Source organism: Ovis aries, chromosome Y (genome assembly GCF_016772045.2).
Source record: "Ovis aries strain OAR_USU_Benz2616 breed Rambouillet chromosome Y, ARS-UI_Ramb_v3.0, whole genome shotgun sequence".
NCBI lineage: Eukaryota > Metazoa > Chordata > Mammalia > Artiodactyla > Bovidae > Ovis > Ovis aries.
The window spans coordinates 13,659,158-13,679,146 of NC_082741.1; the positions used below are offsets into that span (position 1 = coordinate 13,659,158).

General features: G+C 38.5%; 2 pseudogenes; both read right to left on the reverse strand.

The window, feature by feature from the left end:
• The window catches only part of LOC132659081 (testis-specific Y-encoded protein 1-like), a 370,693-nt pseudogene that overhangs the window by 8,368 nt on the left and 342,336 nt on the right, over positions 1 to 19,989 (reverse strand).
• LOC132658875 (eukaryotic translation initiation factor 1A, X-chromosomal-like) lies at positions 1,554 to 19,790 on the reverse strand (annotated as a pseudogene).

Here is a 19,989-nt window from a genome sequence, read left to right on the forward strand (position 1 = left end):
TGTGTTATATTTTTAGAGCCTCTGAGAAATGATAACAAAACTGGGACAGAAAAAATTTTAGAACATTTAATGATATTTCAACATTTTCTAATTTTTTTCTCATTTCATATTTCTCGTGTGGTTTAGAATGCATTACAATATCAGTAGAGTATTGGGCTTCCCAGGTGGCTCAGAGGGTAAAATGCCTGCCTGCAATGCAGACCCATGTTTCATTCCTGGGTTAGGAAGATCCCCTGAAGAAGGTAGGCCACCCATTCCAGTATTCCAGCCTGGAGAATCCTACAGAAGGAGGAGCCTGGGAGGGTACAGTCCACGGGATCGCAAAGAGCTGGAGACGACTGAGTGACTTCACTTTCACTATAGTAGAGTATTATCATATGTTTAAAAATCTATAAAAATATGGTAAAAAAAAATCTGGTAAAAATTTCACCATTAAAGGTACGTATTCAGCTGTTTTAATTCATGGAGTGAGTAATCTGAAACAATTTGGGTTTTCATTGTTATTTGTGACCATGCCACCACAGGACGCAGGTCATTTTTTTCCAACCAGGAACTGAACTCGTGAACCCTGCAGTGAAAATCTTAAAACACTAGACCACCAGGGTAGTGCCTTGGTTTTATTTCCTAAATGATTTGGAAACCCATCAACGTATAATGTGGACTGGTATGAACAGGATAGATGTGACACACTGAGTAGAAAATTGTAAACTGTATAATCTTGGTGAATATGTAAGTGCTCCCTTCAAATTAAAATTCACTTTCTCTGAGTGTCTGAAATGCTCCTAATAAGAATGCTGATGACTGAAAGATCTTGAAAACCGTGTGGGAGGTCAGTGATCCAATTTAGACTTCCTAAAATCTGTTCCTGAAATCCTAACCTTCTGCCTTATTATTCAAACACTCATTGATTCTTTTACATTTTTGGATTCTACTGTACATTTTTACTGCAGAAGTACCAAAAGAATAAGAAGTCTAAGAGGGCCTGCAAGAGTATAAGCCATACTGTCATTCCAGTTACTTGATATGCCTGTCCAATAAGTCGAGATACAAATCAATAAAATGTTTACTTAAATACTTCCATAGCAGAAAAGTGAGGCATATAAAACTCCTATCATCACTATTTCCTTACCATGATAAACAACCATTTCCCACAAACTGAGAGCCAAAAGTTTGTCCTAAAGTGATACCAGGCAATTAATGTGAATTCTAAATCCATGAGCAAAAAAAACAGGCCTTCATTTTAAGAATGCTTTGGAGTACACTGAAATCCCAATGCTTCAGCAAGCTGGCTTCAATTTGCTTTTCTTCTTTTAATGTATCAGCCTTGGGACATGATACATTTTAAAACTGCCTGCTAAACTTCTTACCACCATCACTGTAGACCCCCTTGTATAACAAAGTGTCATTATGGAGTACCTAGCGTCAGACCTAATTAATTAAAAAAAAAACAAAAAGGATCCGAAGAATTATAAAGTTTTTGAAAATTTAGAAACATTGCCAAGCTGGCTTCTATATAGTAATGAACATTCAAATTCATGGATACATAATTTTCACTATATCTTCAATTCAACATTCAACCTTCTGAGGCCAAAGATGATGAAATTTCTGACTATTTTCTTATATAAAACAGTAAACACACACACACACACATATGGTTCAGCCTGGACTTAAACCTCAGTATCTTCATTTTCACCAGCAAGGTCCTTAAACTGTATTTCATCATCATCTTCAGGATCAAAGGTGTCTGTTTAAGTTCAGCTAAAAACAATAAGAACACACTCTTAGAGATATAAAACCAAGATGTTACTAGATTAATTGTCTATTTAAATAAATAACACTGGATTAATACTAAAATGCTGAACTGTACAAAAAAAAAAAAAAAAAAACAACTGCTTGTAATCAATCCTTGGATCAACAGTTTTATTCCAAGAAAAGTCTTCCTAACTACAAACTCACAATGAAACTGCTAAAAGAAATTCACTGCCAAGTATTTATCTGATTCCCAATTATCTTAGTATTTCTTAAACGGCCTGTATCTCATCAGAATCTTCATTCTTACTCAAAAATTCATAAAGTTATAATAAAATGCACTGTAATGGAATTTTAAAAAGTTATCATATTCAAAATGTGACTTTAGTACACTTCCTCTTTTTGTTACTAGAAACATTTTAATTGTTCCAAGTGTACTAGAGGAAGAATAGAATACTTTTGGCTCTAAGAAATAAAAGGGATTTAAAAACACTGTCCCCAAAGCTCCACGGCAGTACTCTAAATACTAAAAAAATACCTTTTCCAAAAAAATCAAAACCAATACCATAAATGGTGCCCTCGATTAGCTTAAAATAGGTATAATGTCTTAAGAATAGCTTTTAAGAGTGTAAAAGAGGCATTCCTTTAACAATTATTATGTATAAGTCTAAGATTTCTGAGTTTTTTAATTCCCCACCAAAAGAACATATATTAGGAAGAGAATTCATTACTAAGTTGTTAATATTCTGAAGTTTTTAATACATTTAAATTTAATTTAAAGTGAATTTAAGCATCTATGCAAAAATACAGACAGGAGAGAATTCTGAAACGACTGTTTCACCTAAATACAAAGTAGTAAATACTATGAAAAGACAGGGAAGTGTAATCACTTTGATATTAACTACCATATTCCGGAAGCTGTCTATAAGCCTTCAGACTTCTAGCTTCATCTGCATTGTACTTTATAATTACATCAGCTTTGTTATCCTTGGAGAAAAACAGGAAGGATCAAAACCGGTTATGCAAAGAATCATCAGTTGTCTCATACATTACTTTCAAATTAAACACCCTTAAGGAAAACCTCACTATTCTCTCACCTTCCTTCTGTCATCTGCAAACACACACAGGCACAATCATCGTGATGAAGTTTGCATGCGTGACCAAATAAAGTTATTTCCAAATAACAAGGAAAGTTATGTATACAATGCACTGAAGCAAAGAAAGAACAGGAAACATGTGGGGTGGCAATGTGGTCCTTGTTCACACTCTAACACTGTAGTTCAAACTGAAAGTGGTATTATTACCCAAGAGAAATCTTTCTATAACCCACAGTTCTTAGAGTATCTTACTGATTTGAATTATCTGTGGTGCTTTTTATATTCCTTAAGCTTGACAGGCCTGAAGTGAAGTCTTTGTGAGTTTATGATGCAAATATGCCTGAGAATTACTGCCTTTTAAGGAGTTCACGTTTCTCCATTTTAAAGAAGCTGAGTCACTCACAGAGGAAAATATTCTGAATACTTGCAATTAGGCTAGAAAAGGCCTAAAGAAAGGCAACTGAAAATATCACAGTCATAAAACTGCAGTGTGATACAAACCAACACTTCTCAAACTATGTGCACCAAAAACACATAAGTATTCTGTTAAAACACTGAATGTAACTCAGTAGTGAGGAGATAGGCGAAAAGTCTGCTCATACAATTCCATGGAGTAGTGATGCTGCTGTTACTTTTAGATTATGATTTGAGTAGCAAAGGTTTGCAATTATCCACAACAGATTATAATCAGAAGAGCTATATGTGGGTATCACTTTACAGTTAGTATTTTAATCCCTTAAGGGATTAATATAAATGTGGCTACATTGCCCATCAAACAGAGAATTAAACTGGGAATTATTATTTGATCCATTTGCAGGATTATATGTAGTTAAACTAACATAAATGGACATGAGAATATACACTTTTATGGACAGAGTGTATGTTTTTAGTCATCAAATACAAAAAAAATGGAAAGGTTATCAATGGATGTTCTAGATCACAAAACATACAAATGAAAAAAAAATCAGTAAAGTATCAGGGTATAAAATCAACATACTTAAACCTGTTATAATATTAATGCATTCATATTACCCAAAGTAATGTACAGATTCCATGTGATTCCTATAACAATTCAAGTAGCATTTATCCCCCCCACAGACAAAGTTACATGGAACCTCAAACAACCCAAACTGCCAAAGCAATCTTGAGAAAGAATAAAGCTGGAGGACACGCACTTCCTGCTTCTGAAACACAAATGTCCAAACAATATGAGACTGCATTCCACCCCATAATGCAGATCCTGGAACAAAACTGAGCACTCAGAAATAAAATTTTTCACAACCGTTCAACTAATACCTATGAAGGGAACCAAGATCACACTGTAGAAAAGACATCCTCTCCAATAGACAGGACTGGAAAAACAACGCTTAACGTAAAAGTAGACCTCCTTTCTTACACCAGAATCTACCTAAAATTACCCTGAAATAGATCAGAGATTTAAACACAGAGCTGAAATCTTAAAACTACTGCAAGAGAACACAGTGTGCCGAATGCCACTCTTGCTCTTTGCAAACTAGTAAAACCTAGTAAGTGAAACTATATCACACTAAATCGCTTTTGCATGGAAAAGGAAATTGTCAACAGCATTAGAAAAAAGCAGTGCATTAGATCGTTAAAAATATTTGCAAATGGTATGACCAATTAACACCCAAGGTAGATAAATCCTTCCATTAGCAACAATCTGGAAGAACCTGGACAGTACTGTGCTAAGAGAAACAAGTCACACAGAGAAAGCAAACACTGCAGGACCTCATTTATATGTGGAATCAGGACTGAATACAAACTCATAAAATTTTAGGTATGCTCCTAATCTCTCAGCTCTGAGTGACCCGGATTTTCTGCACAAGCCTCAAATGAAGAGAAGAACTATCAGTCGCTTGGCTGAGTATTAAAGGTATGCCCCAACATGCACAGAGCCTAAAAGCAGAGGTTGAGAGGCCTATGGGCTTTTAATAAAACCTCAAACATGGGCTGTTTGCTAGGTTATAAACAAGCATTCAGTGGCCACACACAAGGAAAAGATATATACCATACAGAATCTATTTCAGAAATTATCCAACAAACGATGACAAGAAAAAGCTCTGGGAGAAGAAATCTGATGTCCCGTCTCACCACGTTATATCTTCATTTTCTAGTTTTCAACAACAACAACAAACCAAGAGACACACAAAGAAATAGGAGAGAGTGTCTGGTCACATATAAGGAAATGCGCAGTTAATACGAAGCATGGCTCATAAAGCCTAGAAGCTGGACCTAACAGAGACTTTACATCTGGTAGTATAGACAAAAATAATGCAAGAAACAATGTGCACAATGTTCGTTTGTTTGTTTTAATTTTCAAGAATATTTCACTAAAGAATCAGGTCATATAGATTCTTTAAAAGAAACCTAGTGGAGATGAAAAGTGGAATGGCTGACTCAAACTGTCTCTGTAAATCACTAATAGAGCAATCACACCAAAAACTAAACAAGGAAACAGAAGACTGAAAATTTACAAACCAGAAAGTCTTAGGTATTTACAGAACACATGACCTGGTAATAGAATAGAGAGAAACAGCAATCATTTCACTCAAAATTTAATTAAGCACAAGCAACGGGTTTGATACAGAAATCAAAAGGATTTCTGTTTCACAAGTCATATTCCAAACGTTGAGGTCATAATGGCCAACCACCAAGTCGTCCTCTAAGCATTCATCTCAGATTAATAACTTACACTCTAAAAGACCTAGTCTATGCCTTACCTTTCTCCTATAAGCCCCCCAAAACACTTTTTTTTGGAGATAGAGGTTTTGTGTCATTTAACTGCATCATCTACAGCAGTGGTTTCTCATACTTGGATCTGAGACCTTTAAATTGAAAAATCATAACTGAGAACCTAATATAAACATTATTTTTTTTTCTTTTGATGAGTGAGAATGCTAATGAAAATCACTGTCATATGCTAGTGTTCTTTTTTTCAGCAAAGGTCATTTTGCAAAAAGATTTAGAAAGCAAACCTGGAGGGAATCCCCTGGTGGTCCAATGATTAGGACCCAGGGCTTTCACAGCAGTATTCTGGATTCAGTCCCTGACTGGGTATCTAAGATCCCACAAGCTGCAGTGTGGTCAAAAATTAAGAAAAAAAATATTGAAAGGAAAATGAATAATCTAGCTCTGTGAAATATATATCATAAAATACAAAGATATCTCTTCGTTTTACTACAGAAAGCTGAAGTCAGCCTGCAGCATAAACCCTGAAAACCTAGCACAGAACCTTGAATATACTTGGACTTTAGATGAGGACAGAATGATGAGCTGTAGTATTTATCCAAAATTATTAGAGGATATGTATTGCATATTATATTTAAAATCAGAAAAGAAACAACCAGTCTTCCCATGGAACACATATACCGTCAGTCAGCCAGAATCCTATTGTCTTAAACATAAGTGGATATTAACAAATTGTGATGCCGGAAGGATGAGAATCATAACTGGCCAGAACAGGTCAAATGTATTTTATCGCATCAGTGAAATACTGATATTAATGATTTCTAAATTCAAGAACACTATAAATTTAAGTGTAATTGTTACCTGATAATCTCGAAGACCAACCAATATAATATCTGAAGTATTTATCCAAATCTATAAAATAAAGCTCACAGTATATTGTATTTAAAATGCAAACAAACAAAAGTGTTTGATGTTAAGCCATACTTAGCGTGATACAAATAGCAACCCACTCCAATGTTATTGCCTGGAGAATCCCAGGAACGGGGGAGCCTAGTGGGCTGCCGTCTATGGGGTCGCACAGAGTCAGACACGACTGAAGCGACTTAGCAGCAGCAATGTGATACAAAAAAGTATCACATGTGTGTGAAAAGTATCTGCTAAGGATTAGGAGAAAACTGCAGATGTGTGTGTGTGTGTGTGTGTGTGTGTGTGTTTGTCTTGTATGCCTGTGCAGCAATGTGTGTATGATGTGCGTGTGCTCATGCCTACGTGACAAAGTCTTGTTATAGCTACAGTATATTAAGCAAAAATTAAATTTAGGCAGTTCAGTTTGGTTCAAATTTTCTAATTTAGTATATTAAAATATACAATATTTACTTCAACTAAAGTCTTTTAAAATTACAAGAGCATAGTTCTTTGTCACATAAATTACTTTTATTCACAAATCACTCTGGGAATTTTTAGTTATTTTAAGCAAATAAAAATAACCCTTCTACACAAAAATAGTCATCTTGATACAAATATACATCGATTCAGGCCCAAAATCATTAACTGGAAAAGAATGATTCAAGAGACCAAAACTGTTTTTCAATCCAAAAAATTTGAGTTGAAAGAACTTTTGAACAACATGATCAATAAATATGCCAAAATTACTAAATAAGATGACCTATCATGTTCCAGTTTCAAATGCTCCTAACACTACCTACAGCTGTTTCCACAAATCAAAGTGTTATGCAGGACTGTACACTATATTTGATTAGCAATTAGACTCATTTTGTCTTGAAAACAATTTTTTCTTTCTTTCCTTCTTTCTTCCTTCCTTTCTTCCTTTCTTTCTTTCTTTCTTTCTTTCCTTCCTTCTTTCTTTCTTTCTTTCTTTCTTTCTTTCTTTCTTTCTTTCTTTCTTTCTTTCTTTCTTTCTTTCTTTCTTTCTTTCTTTCTTTCTTTCTTTCTTTCTTTCTTTCTTTCTTTCTTTCTTTCTTTCTTTCTTTCTTTCTTTCTTTCTTTCTTTCTTTCTTTCTTTCTTTCTTTCTTTCTTTCACAGCTTAATATTTTTGTTGAGTCTAGGCCATTTGTTTCATCCACAGAATTTGTCTGGTTCATCAAGTTTAAACATATCTGGCATAAGTCCAGCCTAGATCTTACAAATCACTCTTTCTAAACATAAATCCTATTATGAAAGTTATCAAGGATTTTCTAATTTTATGCTTTTATAGGGCCACATAAATTATTATTTTTGAAGTCATCAAGAATTCACAAAAGTCAGTCACTCGGAAGCACAGGTAAATTTTTTAAAGGTAAGCTTTGTACTAAAGTAAAATATATATCCACATTGACCTTCTGATTTAAGCTTCCTCGGATATGACATACCCTTTTCACACCATCAAAACACATTGCTTCCAATAGTGCATTTCCTGACAGTTTGGTTACCTGAGCCTATTCTTCAGAAGCAGCAAAAAAGAAAACAAAACAAACAAACAAACAAACAAACAAACAAACAACTGTAAGATACTGTTCAATACTTCCTAAAATGTAACATTGTTATTAGGTTTGTAACTTCAGTTTTAGAGCTATCTTTAGACCAAACCATAATTAGAGAGGAAAAAAAAAAAGGTCAAGCGTTATAACAAATGAGAGCTGTCTCAAGGTGACATATATTAATCTTCCCCATGAAATTGAGAAGACTCTTAATCTCTCAAACAATGTCTATAGTCTCTTCAGCTACACTTATGTATATATCCCCTTATTTTTAGAGCAGGAAAAAGTCAACACAAGTAAAGCTGTTAATCCAAAATCACAAATGCTATTTCCACGAAAAACTATCTGCTACTGGGAAAATTTAAGTTATCCGCTAATATGAGAAAAACAATTCAGTCTTGGTCATTATGACTACACACTCTACCTTTGGACATGAAAGTGGCTCATTTCAAGTGGTACCCTAAATGCTGACTTAGCAACCCTCACGCTGAGTATTCATCAAATCTTGGCTCGCCTTTCTTTCATGAACACTACTGACTATAAACAGTAGCTTGATCATTAACAAACTTTTGCCTGAGAACACGTTGATGCTTGTTCTAAAGTGCTTAAAGTCGTATTTCAAGATAAAGCATCTTTTATATCCAAGAATAGCCAAGAGACCACCTAATGCTACTATCACTTGAAAGCACTGACATAAGCATTAGCCAGTATGGGACCATGTCTTCTTGACTTAAATGACAAATGTGGGCATCAGAATAAAGAGAATGAAACAGGTAATTAATATAAAACTGGTACATTACTAAATTTTGTATTAAGGCCCAACATCAACGTGATAGCCACTGCAGCCATGATTAAAAAGTGCCTGCTCCTTGACCATTAAGGTGTGACCTAAATCAAATCCCTGATGATAATAACAGTGGAAGTGAGAAATAGATTTAAGGGACTAGATCTGATTGACAGAGTACCTGGTGAACTATGGACGGAGGTTTGTGACATTGTACAGGAGACAGGAATAAAGACCATACCCAAGGGGGAAAAAATGGCAAAAAGGGAAAATGGTTCTCTGAGGAGGCATTACAAAACTGTGAAAACAAGGGAACTGAAAAGCAAAGGAGAAAGGGAAAGATATACCCATTTGAATGCAGAGATCCAAAGAATAGTGAGGAGAGACAAGAAAGCCATCCTCAGGTATCAGTGGAAAGAAATAGAGGCAAAAAATAGAATGGAAAAGACTAGAGATCTCTTCAAGAAAATTAGAGATACTAAGGGAACATTTCATGCAAAGATGTACACAATAAAGGACAGAAACGGAATGGACCTAAGAGAAGCAGAAGATATTAAAAAGAGGTGGCAAGAATACATAGAAGAACCGTACAAAAAAGATCTTCATGACCCAGATAATCACGATAGAATGATCACTCACCTAGACCCAGACATTCTGGAATGGGAAGTCAAGTGGGCCTTAGAAAGCATCACTATGGACAAAGGTAGTGGAGGTGATGGAAATCCCATTAAGCTATTTCAAAACCTAAAAGATGATGGTATGAAATTGCCGCAGTCAATAAGCCAGCAAATCTGGAAAACTCAGCAACGGCCAGGAGACTGGAAAAGGTCAGTGTTCATTCCAATCCCAAAGAAAGGCAATGCCAAAGAATGCTCAAACTACCACACAATTGCACTCATCTCACACACTAGAAAGGTAATGCTCAAAATTCTCCAAACCAGCCTTCAGTATTACTTCAGCCATGAACTTCCTGCTGTTTAAGCTGGTTTTCAAAAAGTCAGAGAAACCAGGAATCAAGTTGCCAACATCTGCAGGACCACTGAAAAAGCAAGCAAGTTCCAGAAAATCATCTACTTCTGTTTTATTGACTATGCCAAAGCCTTTGACTGTGTGGATCACAATAAACTGTGGAAAATTCTGAAAGAGATGGGATTACCAGACCACTTGATGTGCCTCTTGAGAAATATGCATGCAGGTCAGGAAGCAACAGTTAGAACTGGAAATGGAACAGCAGACTGGTTTGGAAAAGGAGTACCTCAAGGCTATCAATTGTCACCCTGCTTATTTAACCTCTATGCAGAGTATATCATGAGAAACGCTGGGCTGGATGAAGCCCAAGATGGAATCAAGATTCCTGGGAGAAATGTCAATAACCTCAGATATGCAGATGACATCACCCTTATCACAGAAAGTGAAGAAGAACTAAAGATCGTCTTGATGAAAGGGAAAGAGGAGAGTGAAAGTGTTGGCTTAAAGCTCAACATTCAGGAAACTAAGATCATGGCATCTGGTCCCATCACTTCATGGGAAATAGATGGGGATTCTCTGGCTGACATTTTTTTTTAAGGGTGGCTCCAAAATCATTGATGATGGTGATTGCAGCAATGAAATTATAAGACACTTACTCCTTGGAAGGAAAGTTATGACTTACCTAGACAGCCTATTAAAAAAGCAGAGGCATTACGTTGCCAACAAAGTTCCTTCTATTCAAGGGTATGATTTTTCCAGTAGTTATTTTTGGATGTGAGAGTTGGACTGTAAAGTAAGCTGAGTGCCACAGAATTGATGCTTTCTTACTTAGTGTAGGAGCATGGTCTTGGGAGCCCCTTGAACTTCAAGGCAATCCAACCAGTTCATCCTAAAGGAGATCAGTCCTGGGTGTTCACTGGAAAGACTGACGTTGAAGCTGAAACTCCAATACTTGGCCACCTGATGCAAAGAGCTGACTCATTTGAAAAGACCCTGATGTTGGGAAAGATTTAGGGCAGGAGGAAATGGGGACAATAGAGGATGAGATGGACAGATGTCATCACTGAATCAATGAGCGTGCATTTGGGTGAACGCCATGAGTTGGTGATGGACAGGGAGGACTGGCATTCTGCAGTCCATTGGGTCACAGAGTCGAACACAACTGAGTGACTGAACTGAACTGCTCCTTGGGAGAAAAGCTATGGCAACTCTATCATTTCAGTTCAGTTAAGTCGCTCAGGCATGTCCGACTCTTTGAGGCCCCATGAATCGCAGCACGCCAGGCCTCCCTGTCCATCACCATCTCCCAGAAGACACTCAGACTCACGTCCAACGAGTCCGTGATGCCATTCAGCCATCTCATCCTCCGTCGTCCCCTTCTCCTCCTGCCCCCAATCCCTCCCAGAATTAGAGTCTTTTCCAATGAGTTAATTATTCGCATGAGGTGGCCAAAGTACTGGAGTTTCAGCTTTAGCGTCATTCCTTCCAAAGAAATCCCAGGGCTGATCTCCTTCAGAATGGATTGTTTGTATCTCCATGCAGTCCAAGGGACTCTCAAGAGTCATCTCCAACACCACAATTCAAAACCATCAATTCTTCGTCACTCAGACTTCATAATTCAACTCTCACATCCATACATGACCACAGGAAAAACCATAGCCTTGACTAGACGCACCTTAGTCAGGAAAGTAATGTCTCTGCTTTTAAATGTACTATCCAGGTGGGTCATAACTTTTCTTCCAAGGAGTAAGTGTCTTGTAATTTCATGGCTGCGATCACCATCTGCAGTGATTTTGGAGCCCCCTCAAAATAAAGTCTGACACTGTTTCTACTGTTTCTCCGTATATTTCCCATGAAGTGATGGGACCAGATGCCATGATCTTCGTTTTCTGAATGTTGAGCTTTAAGCCAACTTTTTCACTCTCCTCTTTCACTTTCATCAAGAGGCTTTTTAGTGCCTCTTCACTTTCTGCCATAAGGGTTGTGTCATCTGCATATCTGAGGTTATTGATATTTCTCCTGGCAATCTTGTTTCCAGCTTGTGTTTCCTCCAGGCCAGCGTTTCTCATGATATACTCTGCGTATAAGTTAAAAAAGCGGGGAGACAATATCCTTCCTTGACGCACTCCTCTTTCTATTTGGAACCAGTCTGTTGTTCCACGTCCAGCTCTAACCGTTGCTTCCTGACCTGCATACAGATTTCTCAAGAGGCAGGTCTGGTATTCCCATCTCTCTCAAAATTTTCCACAATTTATTGTGTTCCACACAGTCAAAGGCTTTGGCATAGTCAATAAAGCAGCAAGAGATGTTTTTCTGTAACTCTCTTGCTTTTTCCATGATCCAACGGATGTTGGCAATTTGATCTCTGGTTTCTCTGCCTTTTCTAAAACCAGCTTGAATATCAGGGAGTTCATGGTTCACGTATTGATGAAGCCTGGCTTGGAGAATTTTGAGCCTTACTTTACTAGCATGTGAGACGAGTGCGATTGTGTGGCAGTTTGAGCATTCTTTTGCATTGCCTTTCTTTCGGATCAGAATGGAAACTGAACTTTTCCAGTCCTGTGGCCACTGCTGAGTTTTCCAAATTTGCTGGCATATTGAGTGCAGCACTTTCACATCATCATCCTTCAGGATTTGAAACAGCTCAATGGGAATTCCATCACCTCCACTAGCTTTGTTCATAGTGATGCTTTCTAAGGCCCACTTGACTTCACATTCCAAATTGTCTGGCTCTAGATTAGTGATCACATCATCATGATTATCTGGGTAGTGAAGATATTTTTGTACAGTTCTTCCGTGTGTTCATGCCACCTGTTCTTAATATTTTCTGCTTCTGTTAGGTCCATACAATTTCTGTCCTTTATCGAGCCCATCTTTGCATGAAATGTTCCCTTGGTATCTCTAATTTTCTTGAAGAGATCTCTAGTCTTTCCCATTCTGTTGTTTTCCTCTATGTCTTTGCATTGATTGATGAGGAAGGCTTTCTTATCGCTTCTTGCTATGCTTTGGAACTCTGCATTCAGATGCTTATATCTTTCCTTTACTCCTTTGCTTTTCAGCACTCTTCTTTTCACAGCTATTTGTAAGGCCTTCCCAGACAACCATTTTGCTTTTTTGCATTTCTTTTCCAAGGGGATGGTCTTGATCATGAAAACCTACAAGGCCTTTTAGAAGTAACACCCCAAAAAGATGTCCTTTTCATTATAGGGGACTGGAATGAAGAAGTAGGAAGTCAAGAAACACCTGGAGTAACAAGAAATTTGGCCTTGGAATGCTGAATGAAGCAAGGCAAAGACTAATAGAGTTTTGCCGAGGAAATGCACTGGTCATAGCAAACACCCTCTTCCAGCAACACAAGAGAAGACTCTACACATGGGCATCACCAGATGGTCAACACTGAAATCAGATTGATTATATTCTTTGCAGCCAAAGATGGAGAAGCTCGATACAGTCAACAAAAACAAGACCAGGAGCTGACTGTGGTTCAGATCATGAACTCCTTATTACCGAATTCAGACTCAAATTGAAGAAAGTAGGGAAAACTGTTAGACCATTCAGGTATGACCTCAATCATGTCCCTTATGATTTTACAGTGGAAGTGAGAAATAGATTTAAGGGCCTACATCTGATAGATAGAGTGCCTGATGAACTATGGAATGAGGATCGTGACATTGTGCAGGAGACAGGGATCAAGATCATCCCCCATGGCAACTCTATACAACACGTTAAAAGGCAGACAAAGCAAAGGCAGACCGCTTGGCCAACAAAGGTCTCTACAGTCAAATATCTAGTTCTTTCAGTAGTCACATATGGATGTATCAGTTGGGAACATAAAGAAGGCTGAACACTGAAGAGTTGAAGCTTTTCACCTGAAGTGCTGGGGAAGACTCTTGAGAGTCCACTGGATGGCAAGGAGATCAGAGAAGTCAATCCTAAAGGTCAGCCCTGAACATTCACTGCAAGATCTGCTGCTGAAGCTCCAATACTTTGGCCTCCTGATGCAAAGAGTCGACTGAAAGGAGAAGACCTTGATGCAGTGAAAGCAGGAGGGCAAGAGAAGAGGACAACAGAAGATGAGATGTTTGGGTAGTATCACAGGATTCAAGGTATAAGAGTCTGAGCAAACTCAGGGAGATAGTGAAGGACAGGGTATCCTAGTGTACTGAAGTTCATGGGGTCCTCTGTCTATGACAGAGTCATACACATGACGTAGCAACTGAGTAACAACTCCACCAAGAGCTCCTCGTCCAATCTGTAATTATCCTGACATGTAATAGGATTCACATGCTGGAGAATTCCTTGGAAAACAGCCCATGAACCCAGCTTAGTACTCAGGAGTGCTACACAGAAGAAAATAACAAAGAAAAGAAGACAATAATTTAAAAATAGGCCATGAAAACAAACTTCTAATGTAAGGAAAAAATATGAAGGTCAAGGACCGGATTATCTTTAGCCTCACATCATGTTCCAAGAAATTAATAAATTATTTGTGCTTGTGTGTGAGTGTGCGTGTGTGTGTGTTTTTCTCTGTTGTGTGCGTTTCATGTCTTTCACTATGCAGGAATAACTACATGGCTTTGTTAAGAAGTGCTGTAAATTACATAAGCAAATGTACAAGTGTGAATGGAGGTTATACACCAGCTCAACGACAGATAATAGAGTTTTCAATTAAGAGAAAAGTATACATGTGAATTTAACAATATGTTAATTTCCATTCATTTCAACCTCCACATTTGGCTAGCGGCTGTAACAAAAAAACAGTTTTCCCCAGTGGCTCAATTCACTACAGTTCAGTTCAGTTCAGTTCAGTTGCTCAGTCGTATCCGACTCTTTGCAACCCCATGAATCGCAGCACGCCAGGCCTCCCTGTCCATCACCAACTCCCAGAGTTCTTTCAGACTCGCATCCATCGAGTCAGTGATGCCATCCAGCCATCTCATCCTCTGTCGTCCCTTTCTTCTCCTGCCCCCAATCCCTCCCAGTGTCAAAGTCTTTTCCAATGAATCAACTCTTCTCATGAGGTGGCCAAAGTACTGGAGTTTCAGCTTTAATATCATTTCTTCCAAAGAAATCCCAGGGCTGATCTCCTTCAGAATGGACTGGTTGGATCTCCTGCAGTCCAAAGGACTCTCAAGAGTCTTCTCCAACACCACAGTTCAAAAGCATCCATGAAGAATTCACCTGCAAACACAAGATACAAAGGAGGGACACATTTGACTTCTGGGCCAGGATGATTCCATGGAGAAGGAAAGGACAGCACGTTCCAGTCTTCTTCCTGGAGATTTCCATGGACACAGGAGCCAGGTGGGGCACAATCCATGATTTCAAAAGACAGCCAGACATGACTAAGTGCAAGCAAAAGTGCTAGAAAAAAGTACTTCAGTGCAATTCAGTTCAGTCGCTCAGTTGTGTCTGACTCTTTGCGTCCCCATGAATGGCAGCACACCAATCCTCCCTATCCATCGCCAACTCCTGAAGTTTACCCAGTCTCATGTCCATTGAGTTGGTGATGCCATCCAACCATCTCATCCTCTGTTGTCCTCTTCTCCTCCTGCCCCCGATCCTTCCCAGTATCAGGGTCTTTGCCAATGAGTCAAATCTTCGCATGAGGTGGCCAAATTATTGGAGTTTCAGCCTCAGCATCAGTTCTTTCAATGAACACCCAGGACTGATTTCTTTTAGGATGGACTGGCTAGATCTCCTTGCAGCCCAAGTGACTCTTGAGAATTTTCTCCAACACCACAGTTCAACAGCATCAGTTCTTCAGCGCTCGGCTTTCTTCACAGTCCAACTCTCACATCCATACATGACCACTGGAAAAAAACATAGCCTTGACTAGATGGACCTTTGTTGGCAAAGTAATGTCTCTGCCTTTTAATATGCTATCTAGTTTGGTCAAGAGGTGGTTATACCAGACCACCTCACCTGCCTCTTGAGAAACCTATATGCAGGTCAGGAAGGAACAGTTAGATCTGGACATGGAACAACAGACTGGTTCCAAATAGGAAAATGAGTACCTCAAGGCTGTATATTGCCACCCTGCTTATTTGACATCTATGCAGAGTACATCATGAGAAATGCTGGGCTGAAAGAAGCATAAGCTGGAATTAAGATTGCAGGGAGAAATATCAATAACCTCAGATATGCAGATTACACTACTCTTATGACAGAAAGTGAAGAGGAACTAAAAAGCCTCTAGTGAAAGTGAAAGAGGAGAGTGAAAAAGTTGGCTTAAAGCTCAACATTTAGAAAACTAAGATCACGGCATCTGTTCCCATCACTTCATGGGAAACAGATGGGGAAACAGTGGAAACAGTGTCAAACTTTATTTTGGGGGGGCTCCCAAATCACTGCAGATGGTGACTGTGGCCATGAAATTAAAAGACAATTACTTCTTGGAAGGAATGTTATGACCAACCTAGACAGCATATTAAAAAGCAGAGACGTTAATTTGCCAAAAAAGGTCTGTCTAGTCAAGGTTATGGTTTACTAGGTGACAATAGAATGGGAAGGTTAAATGTCTTGTGACCATTCTTCTGGAGTTATATAGAAAAAGGCTTCACTCTTAGGAGATGAAATATTTAGGGCTAAAGTCTATATCTATGTAACTAGACCTGCCTATAACAAAAGGCTTCACTCTTAGGAGATGAAATATTTAGGGCTCAAGTCTATATCTACATAACTAGACCTGCCTATAACGCAATTTAAAATGTTAGAAGGAAGATGTTCATGTAGAGAAAGTAAATACAAAAAGAAAACATTAAAGATTAGTGAGTCTAAGTGAAACACATACAGGATTTGTACTCTCATTTCAACGTTCCCATGGGCTTAAATTTTCACTAAAGTGAAAAAAAAAAGTATGTGGTTCAGTCAATTATTTTACTCTTAGTTTAGTATTCACTTACTTAAAAAAGAGTCAGTTATTCGGTAACTTTATTAAATATGATCATGCACTAATGAAATGGTAGTACTAATGGTCTGAGGTCTTGGCATGGATTTCTCATATTCTACTGAAAAATGTTACAATAGTAGGGAATTTTCAGTGTTGGAAGACAGCCTTACTCTGTTCTAAACCCTAAAACAGAACATTTTGCTTACAGAAATGACACATTAATCCTCCACAAGAAATGGTGTAAAATGAATTATTTAATACAGAAATTCTAGAAAAATGTATGGCACTGCAAATGGGGGAAAAGCTGGAGCCATGAGGGGCTTCTGTGGTGGCTCAGTGATAGGGAATCCACCTGCCAATACAGCAGAAACCAGTTTGATCCCTGGTCCAGGATGAATCCACATGCTTCAGAACAACTGAGCCGCTGTGCCACAGCTATTGAGCCTGTGTTCTGCAGCCTCCAACTGTTGAGCCCACATGCTGCAATGACTGAAGCTTGGTCTGAGTAGAGCCTATGCTTCACAAATGGAGAGGGCACCCCAGTGTGAAGTCTGTGCACTGCAACTACAGAGCAGACCCCATTCCCCACAACTAGAGAAAAACCCATGCACAGTAATGAAGGCCCAGCACAGCAGAAAAAAAATATATATATATGTATATATGTATATATGCAAATAACAACATGTAGATTAAAAAAAAAAGGACATATGAGGCATATCTTCAGGACTTTGACTAAGGTATGTTTCAGATTAAACTCTGAAATTCACATTATTATAAAAGGTATAAATAGCTAAATAATTCTTACGTTGTCCATCATCTTTAAATACTAAGTCTCTTTTTTCATATTCATTCTCCTTACCCTTGCACCTGTTTCTGCCTGCTTTACCTCAGTGATTAAAAAGTGGATAAAATTTAAAGTCTAATCATCGGTATAATAGTTTACAAACTCATCAAACAAGCTAACATAAGCTGTTAAATTTTATATAAACAGGGAAACAGATTATCATTTAAATGGCAGCAAAATATTAACAGACCTCAAAAGAGATTTACATTTAACATAATTTGCTTACTGATTAGCCACTTACAAATTGTTAATGGCTTTCTCCTAAATCCCTTAGCAGATAAATATATTGTCAACCACATAACCCATTACCAGAGACAACCATTAGCATTTTTATCATCCACGCTTTCCAATTAAACCTGGCTTCTATACATTCTGTTCCAAAATTCATTTGCAAATTAATAAGCCAAAATAGTCCATATATATATAAAGCAATGAAAATTGAAAAATCATATGTCAAAATGTTTTCAGTTTGGCCTAAGAGGAAGCAGCTGGTTTAAAAGTCCCACAGAAGGAAGAAGGGTGTTACCCAAGGATGCAATGAATCCTAGGAAAATAACATTAACAAAAAATGTGTTGAAAATCTATTAAGCACCAAGTTGTGGTAATTCTGCATTCATAAAATAATTACTATTCTCTTTAGAATGCACAATCCAACATGGGCATCTGAAACTTCATTCCTAGAAACAGAGGAGGCAAAAAGGAATGTATGGAAATGTACATTTATTTGTAAGTTAAAAGTGAATTAAACAGATTAGGAAGAAAAAAAAAGTGGAAGTGGTTTGTAATTTACCTAGCACATTATGAAAAAGAATTCCTAGAGTTTCCCTGAATAGTTAGCAGCAAAACATTTGCTAGAGAAAGGCTGTGCCAGATGGTTTGGAGAATCTAGAGAGCACTGAACTCAAAGGCAAAGAAGTGTGACCAAATATAGCAAAGGTTAAGTAAGCCTTGAGAGCTAAAATGAAGTGCCAGGGATGCATAATGAAGAGAGATTTGTTGTGGAATGTGAAAAGTGGTGCTATTCTGAAAGAGGTATTCTCATTCCTTTAGTTACAGTTTTCCAGGAGGCGTTACAAGGACATTAGACGTGACACAAGCAGAACTCAGGACTGTACAAAGGAGAATTCAAGGAATGACTGTCCCAGTGCCCTCCTTCAGTTAGCTTAGAAGTACCGTTTTGAAAGTTACAAGTGCAGTTATTGTCAAATCTGGTTATTTGTGAACTGTCTGCCTCAGAATAAAGATAAATAGAAATACATAGTGCCAGCATCTGTTTTATGAGAAAAGAAGGCTGAACACATTGGGATATGTGTGCCTTCTAAAAAAAAGGTTAAGGTTTGTGACAGGTAGAGGAAAGTAAACATGAACCTAAACACGCAACATGGATTTACCCTTTTCTGCTTGCTCAGATGGTAAAGTGCCTGCCTAAAATGCGAGAGACCCGGGTTCCATCCCTTGGTCAGAAAGATTCCCTGGAGAAGGAAATGGCAACCCACACCAGTATTCTTGCCTGGAAAATGCCATGGACCGAGGAGCTGGTAGGCTACAGTCCATGGCATTGCAAAGAGTCAGACACGACTGAGCAACTTCACTTCACTTCACTTCACTTCACTTGCAAAGAAGAAGTAGTAAACTGTCACAAAGTAAACTAAGGACAAGTTCACCAGTAGTGAAGTGTCCACAAACTAAAGCATGGACAAATATTTAACAGTCCCAAAAGAAAGAATCAGTGTGTCACACACACACACACACACACACACACACACACACACACACACACACACACACACACACACACACACAGCTAAGGGAGAGTCCAGGGAAGGGATGAAGGACACAGGGGCAAAGCCTCGGCTCACCAAAAGTAGGCTTCTGCCAGTTTACTAATGCACCTGCAGTTAAACTGGCATGAATCCAAAACTAATAGTATTTTACCCTCCGTGTAAAACTGACAAAAAGGGAGAGGAAATTATGTCGCTATGGGAACAGAGCGGGAGGAAGCAGCTTCTTGCTCCTTTGTGGACTGAGCAGTCCCACTCAAAGATATCAGCCAACCACAAGAAGGAGGAACTACCACTGACCACTGATGGCAGCTGAGTGAGTAATCGGTGGTTCCGGAAACGGAGTCATTATCTTTATTCTTGGGCATAGCTGTAGCGGCAGGCTCACTGTTTCCAAGCAGCTTCCTGTGCTGCTGCCGCTGCCAGGTAATCCTCCCAGGCTTCCAAGGAACGAAGTTACACTCTGAATTGAGAACTCGGGAGACATTGTCATGCAGCCATGCTTAGCCGCAGCAAAATGGCAACCTGGCTAGTGTCACGGGGTTAAATCACTTTCCTTGCACATGACACTACTGGCCTATCCCCCAAGCGCAGTCTCTTCTGCCCTATGGAGCACGTGTAGTCCAAACCAACTGACTTCCTGGAACTCAACAACGTGAGGGACACTGTGTCAGATTCCCGTAAAG